The sequence below is a fragment of the Diabrotica virgifera genome, chromosome 4 (assembly GCF_917563875.1).
Source record: "Diabrotica virgifera virgifera chromosome 4, PGI_DIABVI_V3a".
Taxonomy (NCBI): Eukaryota; Metazoa; Arthropoda; class Insecta; order Coleoptera; family Chrysomelidae; genus Diabrotica; species Diabrotica virgifera.
This window is the reverse complement of record NC_065446.1, coordinates 139,158,425-139,184,027: the sequence shown is the minus strand read 5'-3', so window position 1 is coordinate 139,184,027 and position 25,603 is coordinate 139,158,425. Positions and strand designations below refer to the sequence as shown.

The following is a 25,603-nucleotide window of genomic DNA, read 5'->3' as shown; positions in this document are numbered from 1 at the left end:
ATTAAAATGTAACCATTAAACTAATAATCGATATTTTTTGTAAGTAATTAGCTTGTACTTTAAACTAACTTTTACGCTTTGAAAGAATTAAAAAAAATATATAAACAACATAGTAATCGTACGTTTACTTTGCTATTTCATAACTTTTTTGAAAATGGTTGCAAAAAGGTTGTAAAGCATTCATTTTCAAGATCCTTAAAATACGCGTTTTACTTATTTTTAAAAATTAGAATATAATAAAAACTTTCTGAGAAACGTTAATTTGTTTATAACTATTTTTTTTAAACATTTAAAGATTATTCAAAAAAATTAAAAATTTATATTTTTTTGACAAAATATTAAATAGGCATCTTATATTTATAAGATTTCAAAGTTTGATCAGTGTATCATAATTATTTTGGTTATTATTGCGACTGTAAATTATTAATTAACAATTGAAATGTTGCTAAAATATTCGTTTAATTTTCACCGGCTTCTGAAACTATAATCTAAACCAAGAAAAATTTTATGTCACCGAGTTATTTAACTATTGGTAGATAATTTCTTATCTAAAACTTTATTTGAAATTTAAAGATTTTGTTGGGAAAACCCGCATTTTCCGAGGAAAATTTTCGTCGGAGCAGATCAGGAAAAACATGTCTATATGCAGAATTTAATTTCGGTGAATTTTTATTAGGGTGTTTTTGGTGTAGAGTTAAAATGTTCGGAGTTATGGAGCAAAAATTGAAAAAACACGATTTGGGGGCGCCATTTTGTTAATAAAAAAAGTAGCACACTATCTGCGGACTTTGCATACCTATATTATTAATATATATAATCATAATAACCTTCGATTCCAGCAATAAAATTGCTGGTAAATAACTTTTCCCAAAAATGGCCTATTCTCCGATAATCAGCCCAGACTATACCGCCAAAGGCATCATTAGATGTATTTGAAACATTTTGTCAGGATTTAGACACACTTACCGAAGAATATTCTAAAGCTTGTTTTCATATATTTGGCGATTTTAATGTTCCTAATTGTGACTGGCGAATGAATAATCTGGCATCTGAAGCTACACCTAATGTACAAGCTAATCTTCTTGAAACTAATGCTATTGATTTATTATCAAATATGGTTGCATTCAATAACCCTTTTTAGTGCTCGAATATTGTGAATGAGAGAGGTGTTCTATTGGATTTAGTATTTTCTCAAAGTCTTCTCATAGTCTCAAAATCAATAGATGGTCTCATTACCCCCGATAATCACCACCCACCACTTGTAACTTCGTTAAGATTTAAAAAATACTAACACTGATAACATTCCTGAACAATATTATTACGATTTTAAAAATGCAAACTTTGAAGTTATTAATGATTGTTTAGGTGCAGATTTGTGGGATGATTTGTTGTTGGGTACGTCTTTAGATGAAATGAATAATATATTTTACGATGTCTTATATTCAATAATCGAGATTCATGTCCCCATCAAAAAAAATTCTGCCAAGAAATTTCCTCCGTGGTATACACCTGAATTACGGGAACTAGTTATACGGAAAAAAATAGCACACCAAGAACACAAGACATTGTTGAATTAAGACATTTACGACAAATTTTCGTGTCTTAGATCTCAGTGTAAAGTACTCTCTAAACAATGCTATAATCAGTATGTGAGTGATGCCCAGTGTTCTATACAGGCTGACAGTAGGTTGTTTTGGAAATTTGCAAATGCTAATAAGGACCAGAATTCCCTACCTTCTGAAATGTTCCTTGATAATGTTAGGTCAAATTCTATGTCTGAATCTGCCAATTTGTTTGCTTCTCATTTTCTATCCGTGTATCGTAAGGATAATATAACTCAACATCAAATACTCGTAACTGATAGTGATCAGAATGTTTCTAGTTATTCTGTTAGCATCTCCGAAGTCTATCAACATCTAACTAATCTGAAATCACGGAAAGGTCCAGGTCCTGATGCAGTACCTCCTATCTTATTGAAATACTGTAGTTTTGTATTAGCTCGTCCCTTATATTATATATTCAATGAGTCATTATCATCAGGTCAATTCCCAAGTTACTGGAAATTGAGTTATATAACACCAATTTATAAAAGCGGTAATAAGCATGATATAAAGAACTATCGTCCTATATCTATTGTAGTCTCCCTTAATGAAATCATATGGGCTTCATCTCCGTAACTGTATTTATTGAACATAAACGTTTCTTACACACAGAGCCGTGTGGTACGTCATTTTAATATGATGCAAGTCCTCGAAATGCCGCCCCTTAAGTATGATTGAAACTTAACTTTTATTTTTATTAAATGAACCTACACAAAATGAAGGACAATTTTTATTTTAAAGACAAAACCTACTTTAAATTAAATGAAATAATGCATTAACACTAAATAACATTTACAAAAATTACAATTTTGCCCTTCTTTACTAACTTTAATTTTGGCAAACTCGACACTCACATTGGTTAAATAAAGTAGCAGCTAGTGAGGACTCTATTGGAATGAGTGCTATATTTTTTAGTTTTGTTTGTCTTATGGACTTTAGTAAATAGTTTTTAATAATTTTTAATTTTGAAAAACTTCTTTACCCACTAGCTACCGAGACAGGGAGTGTTAATAAAATTCTTAGTGGTACAACTATATTTGGGTATAAAAAAATTAGGTTATTTTGGCACAAACAGTTCAAAATCTCCAAACCTTAAAAAAAGTTTTCATGGAGTACGGTATCATTAGAGATATATCACGCAATTTTTCTAGAATATCATTTGACTCTATATATGATTCTTATTCTTTTTTCTATTGAAAGTATCGACTGAAGATTCATACAATATTTTTCTAGTGTTTTATCATCTATTTTCCTCCATTAAAAATATCATATAAAAATTAAAAAATTTAATTATGAGTTTCTAGAAGCGAAAATCGGCCATTCAAAGAATTAATGGCAATGTCTAAAATATAGATGAAACATTATTTATTTTAAATTTATCTTCCTCCGCTAAGAACTCATCCATAGATTGTTTGTAATCAAATTTGCGTTTTTTTTCTCCTGGATCGAATTTCATTTTCAGCTGGAAATTCGGAACTTATATCAAGATTTTCTGCAATTCCATTAACAATAATTTTCATTTGGTCTTAGCCAGATTGTCTGTAACTTTTCATTTTTTCTGTAGTTTCTGACAACATTTTTACACAATCTGACAAATTTATAGTTACATGTTACATCTTCGAGACTGAATTTATATGATATATCCAAATGCCAAAGAACAACACCGCATATAAATTTATAATTTTTAATAAGTAGTTTTTGCTAATCCTCGTGCCTTTAGTTTCTGGATCTTCTATGGTTTCGAATAAGGCATCATATATTTTACAAAATTTAAATCTTAAAGATTTCAATGCATCTATTCGACTTGACCATCTAGTAACACTCAACGGTTTAGAGTTAGTTTGAAACTAGTTTTTTCAGAACTTTCCAACGCTTTGTAGAACCAGAAAAAAAGTGCACCTACAGTTCCTGTATAATACAAAAAAAGGTTGTTGTTTCTATAGAAGAAGACGCTGCGTCAATTATGACTACCTAATTTTAAAAAGAGGCATGCGCAGGGCACCTAAAGCGCCTCGGATATTTTTCAAGTAGGTATTCTATTTTGGACTATTTTGGACCTATCTCCTGATTTTTGGCCAGTCGGTCTTTATGTTAGTGAATTTTTAAACCTGAAGAATCTAGCACCTCAATAGATAGGTTAAATAATCAACTTGAAAAAAATGCTTCTGACCAGGTGTGTATAGTGCACCAAAACCTTCAATCGATAGGAACAAGTCATGATGCTCTTCAAGAATTTGTAAACGATGAAAAAAAATGTTCTTGCTATGTGTGTGAGCGAACATTGGAAAACCATCGATCAATTGTCCGCATATAATTTGGTGGGATATTCACTGGCATCAGCATTTTGCAGGCAAAATGGATATGGAGGCACAGCAATTTATTTAAGGAATGGTATAGAGTACATACATAGAAGTGACAACCATATTTGGCGATGAAGAATGTTTTGAGTGTTCTGCCGTAGAACTCTCATTTTATAAAAAAAAGGTCATAATCATATGTATATACAGAACAAGCACAAAACCTGTTCATGACTTTTTAGTAAAACTTGAGTCAGTTCTAAATATACTACTGAATGAGCACTGAACATGTTTTATTGCTGGAGATTTTAATTTAGATATAATGAATGTTAGGGACAGTAATGCTAAAGATTTCAGTGAATTGTTGTAGTCTTTTAATTTTGCTCCTTCTATTTTAGAATATACACGGGTAAGTCTAGTAGGGGGACAGAGTTGCTCGCGTTCGTGGTCTATCGTAAGGTACGATCACACGTGTCCCCTGGGTAACGCTAAATGAGCAGCAGCGATTCGTCGTTACGCGCGCTGATCCATGAGTGTACGAATCCCTACTCGAAACGGCCCTTCTCAGGGCAGCGACGCAGGCCTCAAAGTCATCTTCTGGAACGCTGTAGGTCTAAGCAACAGCAAGTTTTTAGAACTCAAACGAAGCGTTCTCGAAAAGAACGTTGATATATATGTCATTGTAGAGGCAGGAGCCGCTACAGACACACCTCACCTCTACTCTACAGTTGGCTATTCAACCCATGTGCTGAAGAGGAGTCGACAAGTAGCGTCAGGAATTATCATCGGAATCAAAACCCCTCTAGTATGCAAGACTAACATAATCCACGAAATGCAGGATAGAGATAAACTGGAAATGTTCCAGGTCGAAGTCTGGAAAAACTCGAAACATGTCACCCTCTTCTTACTATACAATCCGCCAGATAATATACCTGCATTGGAATTGGTAGAGCAACAAATCCAGCCAAGTACCATCATAATTGGAGATTTCAATAGTCCATCCACGAGATGGGGCTACTCTAGAACCACCAACGTTGGGAAACACCTCGAGGACTTTTTGGATAACAACTATCTTGATGTAGTGAACACCCCACCTACGTTCTTATCGTTTAGAGGAAGTCAATCAAGGCCCGATCTTGTCGTAACACACCCACACATTACAGGGAAGACCAGTGTAACCCTCCTGGACGACGCAGCAGGCTGTGGTCACCGCGCTCTGCTAGTGACATGCAAACTGGCAAAGGACAAAAAAGCCCAAAATCGCGCCCCGCGCTGGAATTTTAAAAAGGAGGATTGGAAAAAGTGCAGGGAATGCACAGATGAAGTCCTTACTCAACTAACACTACAAGAACCAGAAGAAGCAGCAAAGAAAGTAACCGAGGTCATACTTAAATGTGCAAAAGAGTGCATACCGCGAGGTCAAATTAAGGGGTATAAGACTTTCTGGTCCCCAACGCTATCCAAATTGAAAGCTGCCAGAAATAAAGCCAGGGGCAAAGCTGAAAAATCCAGGCAAATGAACGATTGTGTAGAGCTTCGAAAGAGACAACCGATCCTAACTCAAGCCATTAAGTCAGGGAAAAGAGAAGCTTTCAAATCCTTCCTTGCTAAGCTCGACTTCCGAAAAGACGGCGTCAAAGCGCACAGGTTCGTTACTACGCTAAACAATGATGGAAACAAGCAACAGCAAATGCCAATGAGAGGCATGGCTAGAGAACTCACTACACATGCCGATATAGAAAACGAACTCTGTAAACACTACACAAAAGTGAGTAATATTAAGATAAATAAGAGGGAGAGAGCAAGACTGTTGCGCTATCCCCCTCCCCGGCGGATGAGCAAAAGTATAAAGGACATCTGTACAGAAGATTTCTCGATATCAGAGCTGGAAGCGGTTCTCTCTGACACAAAAACGAAAAAGGCAGCAGGGATTGACGAGTTGTACCCGGAAATGCTTAAATATCTGGGAGCCGCAGCCAAAAACACCATTCTGAACTTGATTAACCTAACATGGAATTCAAGAGTCCCAAGTCAATGGAGGAAGAGCGAGGTCATACCCACCCTAAAGAAACAAAAAGACCCGAGCCTGACTGATAGCTACCGGCCAATATCCCTCACAAGCTCCTTATGCAAAGTAGCCGAAAAAATGGTTCTGGACAGACTGAACCGAGCCATAACCCATCTTGAACTGATTGACGACGCACAAGCTGGCTTCAGGAAACACAGGAACACCATGGACCATGTAGTCGAGTTTGCTCAAAAAGTCAAGGATGCTTTCCACCGTAAGATGTCAACAGTTGCAGTGCTAGTAGACCTCAAAGCTGCATACGACACAGTATGGAGAGGTTTGCTGTTACACAAGATAGCGAAGTCTGGAATTGACGTTAAACTGTTCAATTGGATAAAATCTTTTCTCGGTGAAAGGTATCAGAGAGTCAAATTTCACAACCATTGTAATGATAGGCTGACGCTCCGACCAAACATCGACACTCGGAACCGTGCGATTCTCTCAAATCGCGCAGGTGCCCCCACTAAGTTCCACCTCTCCGAACCAACGCCGCCAGAGGGATATTTAAGAGCATCGCAAGCGACGATCCGGCAGTCCTGAATGACCGTTCTGGGCTCCATAATCAGCCAAGCGAAGTGAGCGAGGCCGGCCAACCTGAATCGCGACGTGCACCGTTCGTGAGGTGATTCGTAAACTCAGGCAGGCCAACTCGAGACGAGACGCACGGTGTACCGAAGTGAGGTAATGTGCGACTCGTAATTCAACGGAGGCAAGCGTATTGAGCGAGCCCCGATAGATATAATATATTTGAATACCGCTGTTAATTCTGTTCTTCTGTTACAGACGCCCATCCGGAGGAGGACTTCGCTGGGACGAGATAAAATATCAAATTATTATTTTGCGTTATATTGTTATAATTTGGAGTTAATAGATTTGCTTTGTTTTCAACCTGTGTTTTACTGAGTCTGTCGTCCTGAAAGAACTACCCGTTACAAATTTGGCGCCCGAGCAAAAGTCGAAATATACGCAAGTAAACGTCGTTATTCGACGCCCAGATAATAACAAAAATGCCGACAGATAAAGACAGACTCAGTATCAGGTGCCACGACGGGTACGTCATGGATAAATCGTCTTTCCAAAGAGGAATTACAGCGCGACGCCGAAAGGTGCGGATTGGATTCCAAAGGAACCGTCGACGAGTTAAGGTTAAGACTCAGAACCTTTTATAAGGATCGCGGGGAAGCGACAGGAACAATCCCAAAAAGCAATACTTCCAAGGAAGCCGAACCAGACACACTGACCCAAGAAATTTCATTAATCAGAAACCAATTACAAGACTTAACAATGACAAAACAAATGAGGCAATCAGATTTGCTAAATCAAGTGCGGAGGTGGAACACACACTTCGACAAGAAACATTCGGATGCAGTAGACTTCATAGAAAGGATAGATGAATTAAGCCTAGCCTACGAGGTCGATAAGCAAGATCTGCTAAAAGCATTACCAGAATTGTTAGGAGACCACGCATTGTCATGGTACCGAAACAACAACAGAAATTGGGATTCATGGACGGACTTCATCAAAGATTTTAAGAAAGCTTTTTATCCCAGAGAATATTTGCTCCAGCTAGAGGAGCAAATCAGAAACAGGAAGCAAAGGAAAAACGAACCAGTGGATAGATACATCACGGATATTCAAACATTGATCAGACGAGAGGGATCTTTTTCAAGAAACCAAGAACTCGACAGGATATATAAAAATATGCTACCAGAATATAAGCTCTACGCTCGCCGCCGGGATTTCGAAGACTTATCGGGATTGCAAGAATTGGCCCAAGAGTACGAAACTTTGGAAGACGAAAGGACCCGAGAAAATAAAAATTTTCACGGAAATTGGAGACGTACAGACCCTACAGAATACGATGCCAAAAGGACATGCTTCCGGTGCAAGATGACAGGTCACTTCCGTAGGAATTGTAAAAACCCATGGAAAAAGTTTTGTTCGCGATGCGGCAAAGAAGGGGTCTACAGCAGTGACTGCTGTTCCAGACGTCAGGGAAACGAATAACAGACTGGAGAAACAAGGAGTCGTCCCAGTCTGAGGAGCAAGATTCGACTCCGCTCGTTCTAGCCGTTACACAACAAGCAAGCAACGACATGCGACTATTCGCATCACTGAAAATCGGACAAAGTTCCTACAAAGCATTAATTGACACAGGGACCACCCAAAATTACGCCGGAGATAGAATAGCGCAGATATTCAAACACTCCCTACATAGCTATAACGGAAGAACTAGACTAGCAAACGGATCTTCAATGGAGCTCAACCAGAAATTAACAATTGACTGCGAGATCGATAATTTACAAACAAGACAAACATTTATAATAATGCCAGGGTTAACGGAAGATGCAATACTAGGAGTGGAATTCCTCAGGGAACATTCGATCGAACTTAAGTTCGATAGGGATACATCCAAACAGTACGAACAACATCAAGAGGAAACATGTAACACTTTAAAAGACTCCACCCAAAATACAGAGATAGAAAGGTTCCTAAGAAGAGAGCTTAGGGAATTCGAGAAGTTAACAGGTCCCACCAACTTAATAAAGCACGAAATAAAATTGAAGAAAAGGTGCGATCCCGTCAAACAGCCGTATAGGCGGCACAATCCCGCAATGTTGCAGATCATCAACCAAGAGGTGGATAAAATGTTGAAAGAAGGAACCCTCTGCAAGTGGTTGGAGTTCACCGATTGTACTAGTTAAAAAAAAAAGATAACTCGTACAGATTTTGCATTGACTTTAGAAAAGTCAACGAACTATCAGAAAAGGACGCGTATCCGTTACCGCGGATATCAGAAATTTTGGATAGACTTAAGGAAGCAAATTTCATCTCAACTCGATTTGAAGCAGGGATATTTTCAAATACCCCTGAAAGAAGCAAGCCGCCCAGTGACAGCATTTAGCGTACCCGGAAAAGGTCATTTTCAATTCAGAACTACCCCGTTCGGACTGCACTCCGCCGGAGCAACTTTCCAACGACTGCTAGACAAAGTAATACCGCCCGATGTAGAATTTGCGTTCGCATACTTGGATGATATCGTGGTAATATCGAAGACATTCCAAGAGCATTTATATCACCTACAAGAGGTCTTCCGAAGACTAAAAGAAGCCAGATTACAACTTAACTTCGAAAAATGTACATTCTGCCAGCCAGAACTCAAATATTTAGGACACGTTGTGGGAGCAGGAGGAATAAAAACTGACCCGGAGAAGACCAGCGCTATAACCGAACTTGCACCACCTAGAAATGCACGTCAGCTCCGTCGCTTTTTAGGAATAACCTCATGGTATCGGCGATTCATAGAGAATTACTCGACAATAGCAGGACCACTAAACATGCTTCTAAAGAAGAAGATAAGATGGAAATGGACGGATAAGCAGGAAAACGCGTTTAAGGAACTCAAAGCGAAACTTACGACGGCTCCAGTATTAGCGTGTCCCGATTTCTCAAAAACATTCTACCTACAGACAGATCCATCAAACTGCGGACTTGGAGTTGCGCTAACACAAAAATACGACGGCCAAGATAAGGTAATCGCATACGCTAGTCGAACCCTCACACAAGCCGAGACAAAATATTCCACAACGGAAAAAGAATGTCTATCCATAGTGTACGGGATAAAGCAAATGAAGCCATACATAGAAGGGTACAACTTCAAGGTTATATCGGATCACCAATCTCTCAAATGGCTGAAGAATCTCAAAAACCCGTCAGGTCGATTAGCCAGATGGAGTTTAGAACTGCAGCAGTACGATTTCGAAGTCATATATAGAAAGGGAGTTCTGAACAAGGTAGCAGATGCTTTATCACGGCAACCACAAGAAACCCTTAATGAGGAACCAGAGCTGGAGTTGTTAGCATCGGAACTAGAATCATGCGATTGGTACGATAATTTATATAGGAATGTGCTCCAAAACCCAGGTAACTTCCCGGATTTACAGATATCAAACGAGAAACTATATAAACACATTTGGAGCAGCCGCAATTTAGCCGACCCAGAATTTAACATCCCATGGAAATTATGCGTACCAAGTTATAAAAGGAAAGAGATTTTGAAAGAAAATCACGACTCAACCACAGCAGGCCATTTAGGAATTGCAAAAACAATTTGCCGGATAGCGCAGAAGTACTATTGGCCTAAGATGTTCAAACAAATTGCAGACTACGTTAGAACCTGTACGAAGTGCCTTCAATATAAACCGTCTCAAATGCAACCAGCCGGGAAAATGCAACCGTCCGCTGTAGAAAAGCCTTGGCATACTGTCTCAATCGATTTAGTGGGACCATTCCCAAGATCTACAAAGGGAAACGCTTTCCTGATAGTCGTGCAAGACCGGTTCACCAAATGGGTCGTCGCCCAACCAATAAAAGCAGCTTCTACGAACTCCCTCATCGACTTTCTACGATCAAAAGTAATTATGCAATTCGGAATCCCAAAGAAAATCATCTCGGACAACGGCGCGCAGTTCACAAGTAGCAGCTTTAGGGCATTCATGAAGTCATACAATATAAATCACATTCTGACACCACCATACTCGCCTCAATGCAATCCAGTAGAACGAACAAACAAGGTACTGAAAACAATGATAGCTACTTACGTGGAGGATAACCATAAAGACTGGGACAAATTCATACCAGAATTCTGCTATGCCATAAATTCGTCAAAACATGATTCGACAGGATTTTCACCAGCGCTTCTCAATTTTGGAAGAGAATTAGATACAACAGATGTGACAAATGACCAGGGTATACAGGGGTACGCAGAAAACTTAAGCAAGTTAGAAGCGTTGAGGGAATTGGCAAAAGTACACATGGAACACGCTTTCGAGAACCAAAAGAAACATTACGATTTAAGGCGAAGAAACTGGCGGCCACATCCAGGAGACCGTGTCATGAAAAAGGAACACTATTTATCATCGGCTAGCGCAGCGTTCACCAGCAAGTTAGCGCCAAAGTACTCAGGACCATACACAGTAACATCCGTGATATCGCCGGTAATCGTAAAACTGAAATTGGCCGACAGCAATAGCCGTAAGCAGATAACGGCGCATGTGAAAGATTTAAAGCCATGGGTGGGGGAAGACGTCTCGACAGAAATCCCATCCCCACCAAAGGAAATCACTATATAAGCAGCAATATTAGCATTCAGAATTTAGTTCGTCCACATCCACCATGGAAGATATTCTAGAAATTCCTGAACAGATGACCCCCCTAGGAACGCCAGAGAGACCCGGTCTGCCCGTGACACCAGGGAAAGACGCGGAACGGATGTTAAAGAGGTTCCACGAACTATTCGGAACGCCGCCATCCCCGCCAAGGAAGCAGAGTATCCTCGAATCCCCGGCGGCCCCAGATACACCAACGGGGCTCGAAGCCCAAGCCGCATCCACTCCAGGAGAACCTCAAACCGCAGAATACTCTGACTTATTGGAAGTCGTCCCAAAGCGACTAATCGAAGGAGGGACCAAAAAGTACAGAATTTCATGCAATAACGGGAGAAAAATTGTAATAAAGATACCACGAGGGATAGATGGAATCAAACGACTATAGACGCCAAAAAAAAAGGTATGTTACTTCTTTTTTTTTTTTTTCGAAGAAGAGGGGGTGTAATGATAGGCTGACGCTCCGACCAAACATCGACACTCGGAACCCCGAGTGCGATTCTCTCAAATCGCGTAGGTGCCCCCACTAAGTTCCACCTCTCCGAACCAACGCCGCCAGAGGGATATTTAAGAGCATCGCAAGCGACGATCCGGCAGTCCTGAATGACCGTTCTGGGCTCCATAACCAGCCAAGCGAAGTGAGCGATGCCGGCCAACCTGAATCGCGACGTGCACCGTTCGTGAGGTGATTCGTAAACTCAGGCAGGCCAACTCGAGACGAGACGCACGGTGTACCGAAGTGAGGTAATGTGCGACTCGTAATTCAACGGAGGCAAGCGTATTGAGCGAGCCCCGATAGATATAATATATTTGAATACCGCTGTTAATTCTGTTCTTCTGTTACAGACGCCCATCCGGAGGAGGACTTCGCTGGGACGAGATAAAATATCAAATTATTATTTTGCGTTATATTGTTATAATTTGGAGTTAATAGATTTGCTTTGTTTTCAACCTGTGTTTTACTGAGTCTGTCGTCCTGAAAGAACTACCCGTTACACCATTGTTCCAAATTCAGACTACAAAGACAAGGGCTGCCACAAGGAGCTGTCATCAGCTGTCAATTGTTCAACCTAATGATAAACGATGTGCTCGCAATGATTAGAAAGACACCTGGTGTTGATGCCCTCTTGTATGCCGATGACCTCCTAATATGGGCATCAAGTAGCAGGCTGAAAGCGCTCGAGGGAGTAATGAACCAGGCTCTCAAAAATCTAGAGAAATGGGCGGATAAAAACTGCCTAACTGTCAGTACAACCAAAACCGTATATCAAGTACTTACCCTTTCAACAAAGCAGACTGCTGTCAAGCTGACATACAAAAGAGTCGACCTGGAAAGAGAGGATGTAACAAAATACCTGGGGGTGTACATAGATAAGAAAATGACGTGGAAACCTCAAATCGACGACATTGCAGAGAAAGCCACAAAGAGATGTCGACTGCTCAAACGTCTCACAGCAACAAAATGGGGCGCCACGCAAGATGTCTTTGTAGCAACATACAAAACCTATGTCCGGCCGATACTAGAATATGGGAGTGAAGCTACAATAACTGCGAGTACAAACACCACCTCCAAGCTTGAAGTCGCCCAGAACACTGCCCTTCGCGTCATCACCGGTGCTCCAAAATCAACACCGATTACATCAAAGGAAGCCCAGACCGGTATTGAACCAATACAATGCCGCAGAGAGCAACACGCGTTAACCTTCTGGGAAAGGCAAAGACGAATACTTCCACAAAAATGGGACGAATATAGACAAGCAGCCTCACGTCTTAAAACACAAACCACTCCGCTTACAGTAGCAAATCAAATCATGGAAAAATACCACATTGACCTGTCGAAAGCCGCCCCCTTCCCAGCGCAAACTACACTCGCCCGCTGTCTACCAAACACAGAATTGCGTCTTGAAAACCATAACGACCCGAAGCACTTATCGTCAGACATTGTCCTAAGGAAAGCCGCCCTAGAGACGATACACACCAATTACCCAGCGCATGAGTGGCTCCACATCTACTGCGATGGCTCCTCGATGCCGGACTCGGGAAGAACAGGAGCAGGATATGTCTCAACGTTCTCCAAAGGCTCCATAGCTGTGGGTGCCCCTCTCACCAACTATGATGGCGAAATTGCTGCTATACACGAAGCCGCTAAAAGTCTCGAGAATCTCCAACACCCCCAAAAAGTTGCCTTCTTCATCGACTGCCAAGCCGCAATCCTCGCCCTGTCGACAAATCGATATACCGACTGTGCCCAAACAATATCTTGCCGCGTCCAACTATCGAACTTGCTGGAAAAAGGGTGGCTGATTACTTTACAATGGATCCCTAGTAATGTCGGTGTTGAAGGGAATGAAGCGGCGGATGAACTTGCAAAAGAAGGCACTACTCTTCCACAGCCCCCTAGCTTCCAATCGTCCACATCAGCAAAGTCCACCATTAAAAGAGGAATCAAAGCGAAGATAAAAGACCAGCAAATACAAGCCGGTGCTGGAAAATCTTGGGCCCACCTAATAGAGTCACCAATCCCTCACAACTTGCCGAGACCCATCAGTGTAGCCGCGTTCAGAACAACTACGGGGCATGCCTACCTGGCCTCCCATCTACATCGCATCGGCGTCCGTGAAAATGACAACTGTCCACTATGTAATCAGCCCCAGATGGATGCTGCTCACCTCCCAGAGTGCCCAGCCCTGATAACAGACCCACCCGAGGAGGATGAAGATCGCCTACGAGAAACGGCTCGTCTATACTGGTCAGCGCGCCGCCAAATGGCTAACATGCCAAGGGTGGGCGTTGGCTAGTAAGTAAGTAAGTAAGTAAGGACTTCTAGTTGACTTCTCAAAGTTGCACTGACAATATTTACACTAATATAAACGTTTTTGATGCAGAGGTGGTAGGCACTCATATGTCTGACCATACTGCCCAGAAGGTGTCCTTTACTTTGCAAATAAGTGAAAAACTCAAAAAAGTTAAAAAAATAATTTTTTCAATTACAAGTAAAAATAACTTCAAGTCTGTGCTTTTTAGTCAAAAATGGGGACTCAGTGTTTTTTACCCCTGAATCACTGGTAAATGAGCAATGGGATGCTTTTGTCGGCATTGTTGGGTCTACCTTTGATTATTGCTTTCCTATAGTCTCAGTTCAGCAAAAATGTAAGGCAAAAAAAATACTAAAACCTAATCAGCAGGTTGCTACCTGTAAGAATGAGCTAGACATCCTTCTAGTGCTTAGTAGGTCTGACAGGGTCTATAGTGAGGCTTTCAAAACAAAAAGCAGGAATACAATCGTCTCCTGAGCGACGCAAGAAGTGCTCATTACGAAGAACGTATAAATAACAGTGAAAGCAAATCAAAATGTGTTTGGCAGATTGTTAGGGAAATTAATGGTACAGTTACGGAATATGTCGATCAAACTTCGAATACTAGTGGTAAGCCTGAGGATATTTGTAATAACTTTAACAAATTTGTACTTCATGCAGGTCCTAATTTAATAAAAACTCAACCTCAAGCCACTTTTTCATGCAGTATTCTCTCTCTCTCTCTCTCTCTCCATCTCTCTCTCTCTCTCCATCTCTCTCTCTCTCTCCATCTCTCTCTCTCACTCTCTCTCTCTCTCTCCCTCTCTCTCCCTCTCTCTCTCTCCCTCTCTCTCTCTCTCTCTCTCTCTCCCTCACTCTCTCTCCCTCTCTCTCTCTCCCTCTTTCTCTCTCCCTCTCTTTCTCCCTCCCTCTCTCTCTCCCTCTCTTTCTCTCCCCCCTTCTCTCTCACCCCTTCTCTCTCTCTCACCCCTTCTCTCTCTCCCCCTTCTTTCTCTCTCTCCCCTTCTCTGTCTCTCTCCCCCCTTCTCTGTCACTCTCTCCCCTTCTCTGTCACTCTCTCCCCTTCTCTCTCTCTCTCTCTCCTTCTCTCCCTCTCTCTCTCCCCCCTTCTCTCCCTCTCTCTCTCCCCTTCTCTCCCTCTCTCTCTCCCCTTCTCTCCCTCTCTCTCCCCTTCTCTCCCTCTCTCTCTCTCCCCCTTCTCTCCCTCTCCCCCCTTCTCTCCCTCTCTCTCTCTCCCCTTCTCTCTCCCATTTTCTCCCTTTCTCGCTCTCCCCTTCTCTCCCTCTCTCCCTCCCTTCTCTCTCACTCTCTCTCTCCCCTTCTCTCTCCCTCTCTCTCTCTCTCCTTCTCTCCCTCTCTCTCTATCCCCTTCTCTCCCTCTCTCTCTCCCTCTCTCTCTCCCCTTCTCTCCCTCTCTCTCTCTCCCCTTCTCTCCCTCTCTCTCTCTCCCTCTCACTCTCTCCCCTTCTATCCCTCTCTCTCTCTCTCCCCTTCTCTCCCTTTCTCTCTCTCCCCTTCTCTCCCCTTTTCTCCCTCTCTCTCTCTCTCCCCTTCTCTCTCTCTCTCCCTCTCCCTCTCTCTCTCTCCCCTTCTCTCCCTCTCCCTCTCCCCTTCTCTCCCTCTCTCTCTCTCTCCCCTTCTCTCCCTCTCTCTCTCTCCCCTTATCTCCCTCTCTCTCTCAGCCCTTCTCTCCCTCTCTCTCTCCCATTCTCTCCCTCCCTCTCTCCCCTTCTCTCTCTCCCTCTCTCTCTCTTCCCCTCTCTCTCTCTCCCCCCTCTCTCTCCCCCCTCTCTCTCTCTCTCTCCCTCCCTCTCTCTCTCCCCCCCCCCCCTCTCTCTCTCTCCCTCTCTCTCTCTCTCCCTCTCTATCTCTCCCTCTCTCTCTCTCCCTCTCTCTCCCCCTCTCTCCCTCTCTACTCTCTACTATTTTGCAAACAACTACTCAGTGCTCAGATATGGTATTATTTTCTGGGGCGGAGAAACTGATGTTGATAGAGTATTCATTGCTCAGAAGAGAGAAGGTTGAAGATGTGATGGTGGAGCAACTAAAAACCGTGGGCAATACCAGCTCTTTTAAGAGGATCGGTACGTATTTTCGGCTGCAATGCTATTCAAATGGGGATTCATTTTTTTCGAATCCTGAGAAAACTAATAAGCATTTTTGAAAAATTTAAACGCAGAATGAAAGATTACGTTATTATCGAGGGCCGAAAGTCCCTGAGAACTTCTATAATGTTTATTTTAATAAGTTACAGGGGTGACAAACTAAGAGAAAATTTAGTGTGATTTTTAATTTCAAATATCTCATTTAAAATAAACTTTTTATTTATTCTAAGGGACTTTCGGCCCTCGGTAATAATATAGTCTTTCATTCTGCGTTTAAATTTTTCAAAAATATTTATTGGTTTTTTCAGGATTCGAAAAAAATGAACTCAATGCCGTGGTAATATTTCCAAATCTATCTTTGTCTTGCAACGCACTCAGCCGAATATAATATTGTCAGCATATACTGTCAGTCAGACACTGACAATCAGTGACAATTTTAAATATTTGACATTGCATCGGGAATATTTTGAGTTACTGATTAAATATTATTGATATATGTATAGTATATTTGATAAATAATTGATTTAAGACGTGAACTTAATAAAAAGTTATTTATTGTGTATTATTTGTGGAAGATCCAAGCAGAGAATACATCAGGTTAATATATTCTGTTATCCAAGTATTTTGTTGTTAAAGATGTTCAAAATTGTAAGCGTTCCATAACAATATATTATTAAAAAATCACTTTAACACTTTTCCTCTTTTCTCGATTGAGCATTAGTTTTTGTTGTACAAATAAATTATTACAAACACTGAATACATAGTGAAAAAATTATCACATTTATTAACTGAATTAATAATTTGCAATTATAAAAATAACAGTTATCCAAGAACATTCAAAAGCCATCTCTTTAAATTAATGATGACATTTTCAAGTAGAATGACATTCTAGTAATGTTTACATATCCAAACCAGTGTGAATTTTACTACACGTAATTTGCCGTGTAAAGACAGAAAAAGTAGGGATACACGTAAAATATTTGCGAATTATGTACCCATAGCCTTAAAGTAGGTCTACCTATAGAATTTTATGATGAAGTCAATACTAGTGATTTCTGGCCAAAAGGAATCATTTTTAGACGTTTTAACTTCAAGAGAAGAGTTTTTAACTCAGGAGTTTCTTTCTCGGAAAACTAAAAGATAGACGACAATCAAGCAGGAATAACTCGGAAATTTCTGTTTATTATCAAAATGTGAGAGGTCTCCAAATTAAATGATTTTTCATCATCTGTTATTGCCAACAATTATGATGTGCTACTATTAACCGAGACCTCTCTGTATGATGGTATAGAGGATGGAGAATTGGGAATTCCAGAGTACAATATATACAGAGGAGATAGAAATGAAAATACCAGTACAGCTAAACGTTTGTGTGGTGCTCTAATTGCTGTAAAAAAGGAATTTGTTTCTTCAGTAATCACTTCAAAATCAGCCAACATTGAAAGTGTTTATGTAAAATTGCAAACACCAAATCAAAAAATCCTTTTTGTCTGTGTATATATGTTACAGTTCAAGTTGATTATCCAGTTGGAGTTGGAGTCAACTCTAACGGCTGGTTTCAGTAAAAGTTGATTATAAATATAAAATGAAGATTTATATTCAACATTTACTAGTAAAAGTAGACTCCAACTAGGAAAAGTATACTCTTCCCAATGCCATTTAGTAAAAGTTGATTCTGATTCACACAAACAGCCGATTCTAGAAATTAAATGTTACTGAATATGTTCAAATTAGTCTAAGCTGTATCGTCGCCCCCGTTAGGTAAATTACTCCGATTCGAATTTTTTGCACAAACTTACTCAAAAAGAGGTCCTTATAACAAATCTACTGGGTGCCAGACAGTACCTTGATCGATAAATTGTTTAAACAATTTTTTTAGACAAATTCACAAAAATAATTTTTTCACTTCGAACAATTTTTTTTAGATCATTTGGGTTATTCTGAACAAAAATTTGTATTTTGTGATTTTTCTCTAAAATTGATTGCTGTCGAGTTATACGCGATTTAAAATTTGAAAAATGCGAAAATAGCTATTTTTAAGGCTTAATAACTCGGTTAAAATCCATTAAACCTGCTAAACCTAATACATCGTTTGCAGAAACGGAGGCGATTGGTGTTATCTCAAATATGTGTGCTCTTCATAATCTATTCCAATCATTGTCAATTCTAGAGGCGCTATTCTAGACCTTGTGCTCTCATCAGAAGAGCTTGTGATAACCTCGGCAGTTGATATATTGATTCCTCCAGACTTATATCATCCTCCACTTGAAACTATCTTACAGCTACACTTTGATCAGAACACTACTGCAGGCGATGGTGAATACTACTATGATTTTCATAAAGCTAATCTTCCTTGCATTTATCAATACTTAGAAGCAATTGATTGGGACAGTCTTATAAGTGATAAAGAACTTTCCGAGATGATAGGTACTTTCTATCATATTCTTTACTGTGTGCTTAATATGTATGTTCCATTGAAAAAAGTTTGTACAAAGAAATTTCCTGGTTGGTATTCTAGTGAACTTACACAATTAATACGTGACAAAAAGACTGCCCATTTAATTTACAAGAGTAATAGGTCTCCTGAGAATTATGCAGGTTTTAGTCAACTTAGAACTCAGTGCAAAATTTTATCAAAAAATTGTTATGCTAATTATATACATTCAACTGAGATTTCGATCCAAGCTAATCCAATAAATTTTTGGAAATTTGTAAACAGTAAGAAAGAAAATGTATTAAAAATTAAAGTATGCCTGTCTCAATGTCACTCAACAATACACTAGCCTCTAATGGCAACGATATTGCAAATTTATTTGCTAGCCATTTCTCTTCAGTTTTTAGTAATAAAACTCTTAAGCATAATGACAATTTAATACAGTCTAAGGTCTGTGTATCTTCCTATATTATACCAATTTCAAAAATATACGAAAAACTTTAAACTCTTAATGTCAATAAGGGACCTGGGTCAGATGGTATTTCTCCCATTTTTCTTAAACGATTCTCTTTTATTCTGTCTCGGCCGCTTTATCATATTTTTAATAAATCCCTTCAGTTGGGGGAATTTCCTGACTTTTGGAAACTATCCTATGTCACTCCAATTTACAAAGCAGGTAATAAAGCTGACATAACGAATTATCGTCCTATTTCTATTCTCGGCACAATTCCCAAGGTATTTGAGAGTATTGTTACTGATTACCTTAATTATGACTGCTCTTGGATACTAAATTCTCAACAGTTCGGATTTTCTTGTGGTAAATCAGCAGAACTTAGTTTGTTGCTTTATGTTGATACCTTGTCTGAAGCTTTGGAGAGGGGGTTGCAGATTGATTCAGTGTATACTGACTTCTCCAAGGCTTTTGATAGGGTGAACCATGATCTTTTGTTACATAAGCTCAAATTATATGGCATAGAAGGTTCTGTGTTGAAGTGGTTGGGCAGTTACCTAACAAATAGAACACAGCAGGTTAGGGTTAATCATCATTACTCCAACACTTTTCTAGTAACCACTGGTGTACCTCAGGGCTCTCATTTGGGTCCACTTTTGTTTAACCTGTATATTAACGACATCGTCACCTGCTTCTTTAACACTTCTGCTCTCTTATTCGCTGATGATCTTAAATGTTATCAAATCATTAATAATCAAGATGATGCAATATCATTGCAATCAGATTTAGATAATTTAGCCAACTGGTGTCTTGATAATGGGATGGATTTGAATGTCAACAAGTGTCACATTATCCGGTTTTGTCGGAATCATCATTTATCAGTATTTAATTATACCATAAATGATCAATTATTGGATACGGTAGACTCAATTAAAGATTTAGGTGTTGTTCTTGATTCCTCTCTGAGCTTTAACCATCACATCAACAATATTACTCAAAGATCCATGAAAATGCTTGGCTTTGTTAAAAGGACAACTCGTGATTTCACGAACGTGTTCGCTATTAAAATGCTCTATTGTTCTTTAGTCAGGACGCACCTTGACTACTGTTCTCCAGTTTGGTCCCCACATTATTTACACCTCAAGAACAAACTTGATAGTGTTCAACATAATTTTCTTAGATATATTGGGTTCAAAAAACACATCAATTATAATTATACAGATATGGAACGATTTTTGAATATCTCTTCTCTGGATGTCCGTAGGAAGCGTAAAGATCTTACAGTATTGTTTAATATTATCAATGGCATATATTACTGCCCTGAACTCCTTGCTAAAATATTGTTGTTTGTTCCACCACGATCAACAAGACAAATTCAAACCTTTCATATTTCTTTTCATAGATATAATTACTCATATTTTACTTTTGTTCCTAGAACACTAAGACTTGCTAACTCCCTAGGTGACCTTTTACTTTTTGGTAACTCTGTTGATGTTTTTAAGAACCATTTAACCAAATTAAATATTTAGCAATGTCATAACCTTGTTATTTGTTAGTAATTAATGTTTTGTAATTATTTTACTTTGTCATGTCTTTTTAAATGTTTTGTACTCTCTCATTTTATTCTTATATATTCAACACTGTAATTATCAATATCTTATTAATGTATTACCGAACTGGGCTTGCCCGTATAAATAAATAAATAAATAAATAAATAAATAAATAAATATTATGAAAGTCAGAAAGTGACCAAATCAAAGTTTATAGCTCCCTCTACAAGATCCAGCAGAAATTTTTGTCACTATTTTATTACTAAGCTTTATCTTTAATTATTAACAAAGAGCGCTAAGTGCGTATTAGGCGGCCGTCAATGGTGAGTGCTAAAGAGATGGTACCGCGTGACACCCTGTGTATTTGTTATAAGGATTGTTATACGGAGCAGATTTTTGTTTTTTTTTTTAATTCAGTTAGTACTAAGGAATGTATTACCTCAATTTTAAATTAGAACTCACATTAAACTTTTTAATATCTGCATTTTTCATTATACCAATTAAAACTAAATAAAAATTTTTTTCAGTTGACAGATGAAAAATCCACTTAACTTCCTTTGACATCTTGTCATTCATTTCTGGCACCAAACTGTCTAATCAGTTGGTTCGTAACCTCTCACCTGAACACAGGTACTTACCTTGTGCAATTTTCGAGCAAGGATGAAATACATTCACAGGTGATCTTTAAATCTTAAGACATCGACTTAATGTCGACCACTTTTCATTATAGAATGTAACAATAATGTATTTTTGAGGTTTTTATACCTATTGAGGTGGCTAGTTTCAATTACTTGTACACTGGACGTAAGTAACCACATTTTCTTAAAAAAATTTTCAACTGTCAAAATTTCACCCTTTGCTTTTTAATCTTAGTGGTTTACTTATTTCCAGGTTTACACTGATGATGGTCAGTTTAACCGAAAACGTTTTGTACTTCCACTCCTTCGTGGATACATTTTAAGGATTTTTTAATAAATTCATATATGCCTACATACAACAGAAGTGTTTACTTCATTCCACGTTGTTATACGGATGTATTTCTTCGAGTAAGTTTGTGCAAAAAATCGAATCTGAATAATTTACCTAACGGAGGCGACGTTACAGACTATACTAATAAGTAGTTGAAACGGTCAAAACAAAGAAACGCACACTCATCAAAAATGCACTTGAGATTCTCGGATAATCAACATTTACTGAATCGATCCAGGAAGAGTCAACTCCAACTAGTAAAATTTGATTTAAATTTTTAAAATCAACTTTTACTGCTCGTTTCAGTCGGAGTTGACTCCAACTAAAGAATCTCTGTTGACTCCAACAACTTGACTGGAGTCAACTCTAACGGAGAATCAACTTGAACTGTAACATATATACGACCATAATCTCCATTAAGTGTTTATGAAGACTTTATTATGGCAACTGAAGATATTATTCAAAATAATGACTTTTCAATGTCCTATATAGTGGGTGATTTTAATCTGCCAAACATAGTTTGGGAGAACGAAGATCTAGGATCAAGACCAGTTGGTAATATTACAGAATCTGTTGAGTGTATGTCAAATTTTATTGCCTATTTTAACTTATTTCAAAATAATACAATATCGAATGTTTTAGGAAGTTATTTAGATTTGATATTGTCAAATAATGTTGTAAATGTCAAATGTGTTGATTTTCCTTTGTTAAACTGTGATAAGTACCAACCAGCACTTTCCTTCTGTATTGATTGTGATAAAACTGAGTTCCTTATATACGATTATTATTATTATGATTTTAATAGGGCTAATTATATTTTAATAAACCAATTTTTAGGTAATGTAAACTGGGACAACTTACTCGACAATATTTCCGATATTAATAAAGCAATGTCCTGTTTTTATGATATTTTGTACTGTTGCATAGATTTATTTGTACCAAAACAAAAATTTAAAAACCCAAAATTTCCAAAATCATATTCAACTGAACTAAAAAATGCTATTCTGAGAAAAAAAGTAGCTCATAAAACATTCAAACAAACTAATAATTTTTCTGACTATAAATTATTCTCAGACATTCATGGAGAATGCAAAGTCTTAGCTGAGCAATGTAAAAGTCAAACCATAAAAACTTTGGAACAAAACATGACCAATTCCAAAGAATTCTGGAGTTATGTACACAGTAAAAATAAACATTATGACTTACCAAACAACATGACCTATGACAACAATGAGTCAAACAATCCATCAGAAATTTCAAATTTTTTTAAACAGCATTTCTCTAAGTCATATGTAGATAACAATAACTGTGATATTCCAAGCTTTGATTATAATAAAACAATTAGTTTAAGCAGCTGTGATATTAGTCTAATAGATATTTTTAATAAGTTAGAAAAATTAAATCTAATTAGTAGTGGCCTGATGAAATTTCACCTTATTTTGTACATAAATGTCGTTTTGCTCTGTCTCCTGTATTACTAAAGATTTTTCGTTTATCATTAAGTACTGGCACTTTCCCAGAAGAGTGGAAAAAAGTTATATTTCTCCTATTTTTAAGAATGGTAGTAAAACATGTATAGAAAATTACAGACCCATTTCCAAAATTTCTGTTTGCAAAGATTTTTGAGTCAATTATTGCTTCAAAAATATTTTTTTCAATAAAAAGTTTAATTATTTCTGAACAACATGGCTTTATGCCGGGTAGGTCTACAACCATAAATCTAGTGATCCTAGAAGAATTCATTTTGGATGACTTTGGGAAGGGGGCTCAGGTCGATGTGATCTATACCGACTTCTCAAAGGCATTCGATCGGGTTAACATCAAGATTCTTATTAAAAAACTAGAAGCACTAGGAATTCATGGATCCCTACTTGAGTGGTTGGAGAGCTACCTGACAGACAGGCTTCAGGTTGTCAAAGTCAAGAACTGTCTTTCTGAAGAAATTTTGGTTAGGTCTGGCGTCCCACAGGGTGGTCATTTATTGACTATTCTTTTTATTTGTTTCATAAATGACATTTTAGAAATCTTTGAAAATTGTATTATTTTGTTGTATGTATGCTGATGATTTGAAAATTTTTAGAATTATTAAGGATGTTAGAGACTGTAAAAATGCAAAAAGATGTAAACAATTTCTCACAATGGTGTACAAAGAATGACCTTTCACTTAATATCGATAAATGTAAAATAATGCGCTTTTTTAGAAACTCACAACCTATCTGTTTTAATTACTCTATAAATAATATATTTCTGGAACCAACGAACACTTTCAAAGATTTATGTGTATTTTTTGATCCCACTTTATGTTTCAAAAATCACTATAATTTTATTTATAATAAAGCTTTTAAATTACTTGGATTTTTGAAAAGAACCTTGTCAGAATTCAATAATGTGGATTGTTTTAAAAGTGTGTATTGTTCTATGGTTAGATCAGTTCTGGAATATTCCAGCACTATTTGATCTCCTTTATATAAATGTCATATCGAAAGCATTGAGAGAGTTCAGAGAAAATTTCTACGCTTTGTAGGCTATAAATTAGGGATTTCTTCAGAAGATATAGTGTATTGTGACATTTTAAAATTGCTTAATATACCAACATTAGAAAATCGTCGTTTAATGCTAGATTGGGTTTTTTTTTCAAGATTGTAAACGGAATGATAGATTCGCCCCAAATTTTGCAGAGAGAAGGTCTTAGGGTTCCTCAAAGGTGCACAAGATCTAAGGACGTTTTTCACTTAGAATTCCAACAAACAAACTATTGTCTAAATAGGCCTATAAGACGAATGTGTCAATCTGGAAATGGTTTAGATGTAGACTTTTTTTTTAGCTCTCTTGAATAGTTTTCGAAAAAAGCTGAAAAAATCTTTTTAAAATACAATGTCACTGTAAACTGTCATTTAGGTATTTATTCTATTCATTTGTTTTATGTAAATTGTATGTAATTATTGTAATTGGTATAACCGTAAATAAACTATTTATTTATTTATAAGAACAATGCTGAAGATAAAAGCTCGAAAGACCTGTAGGGAAAAATTTAAGGAGTTAGGATTATTAACGGTGGCAGGGCTTTATATATATATATATATATATATATATATATATATATATATATATATATATATATATATATATATATATATATATAAAAACATGAGATGTAGATCCTTGAAACACACTCAGTGATCAAAAGATCCAAGGATAATGGTTTGACGACCACTCGTAATTTTTTATTATACCACTTTGCCGTAGATTTACGCACCTTCTGTGTCTAGGTCTCGAATGTTGTTTTTTGATTGGAATGTGTCTAAAGATATTCAACCTCTCATCTTTATTGATAAGCCCAGAGAGGTTGAAGAGGGCGAAACACATTTCTAAGAACTGGTGTTTGGATCTTTGATTCTATTCAAAAAATTTTTCCCAACCCGAAATGGTGGATGTGTGAATTGTTCGTAAGGGGATTTTTCCACATTCTCTATTTCATCTGTTTGATTTCGTACGAGTGGTCGTCAAACCATTAACCTTGGATCTTTTGATCACTGAGTGTGTTTCAAGGATCTACATCTCATGTTTTTAAACATATATTTTACTTACTTTAAGTAATTAGGGAATTAAAACTTGAGACTGTCATTGTCGGACTTGCCGTAGATTTACGCACCTTCTGTGTCTAGGTCTCGAATGTTGTTTTTTGATTGGAATGTGTCTAAAGATATTCAACCTCTCATCTTTATTGATAAGCCCAGAGAGGTTGAAGAGGGCGAAACACATTTCTAAGAACTGGTGTTTGGATCTTTGATTCTATTCAAAAAATTTTTCCCAACCCGAAATGGTGGATGTGTGAATTGTTCGTAAGGGGATTTTTCCACATTCTCTATTTCATCTGTTTTTTATATATATATATATATATATATATATATATATATATATATATATATATATATATATATATATATATATATAATATGTCTTCATATCAAGGCGAGATCCGTTTGTATCATAAGCTATACAAGATGAGATCCGTTTTGCAAGGAGAGATCCGATTTTGGATCTCACCTTGTATTCACGTGTATACAGTGACATCTCGATGTAACAATGCTGGGGGTACAGGGAAATCTATTTTTGTCTGGACCTCATTTTGCACTCCTTTTGGTGA

The 25,603-nt window shown here is 37.9% G+C and overlaps 1 protein-coding gene and 1 long non-coding RNA gene across 3 annotated transcripts in view; one reads left to right on the top strand and one right to left on the bottom strand.

The window, feature by feature from the left end:
- The window catches only part of LOC126883144 (histone RNA hairpin-binding protein), a 125,872-nt gene that overhangs the window by 54,657 nt on the left and 45,612 nt on the right, over positions 1–25,603 (bottom strand). The gene's annotated exons all lie outside the window — the stretch shown is intronic.
- On the top strand, positions 11,277–12,082 carry LOC126883155 (uncharacterized). The gene is made up of 2 exons (XR_007697531.1): positions 11,277–11,875; positions 11,978–12,082. It is a non-coding gene; the product is annotated as an uncharacterized LOC126883155 (long non-coding RNA).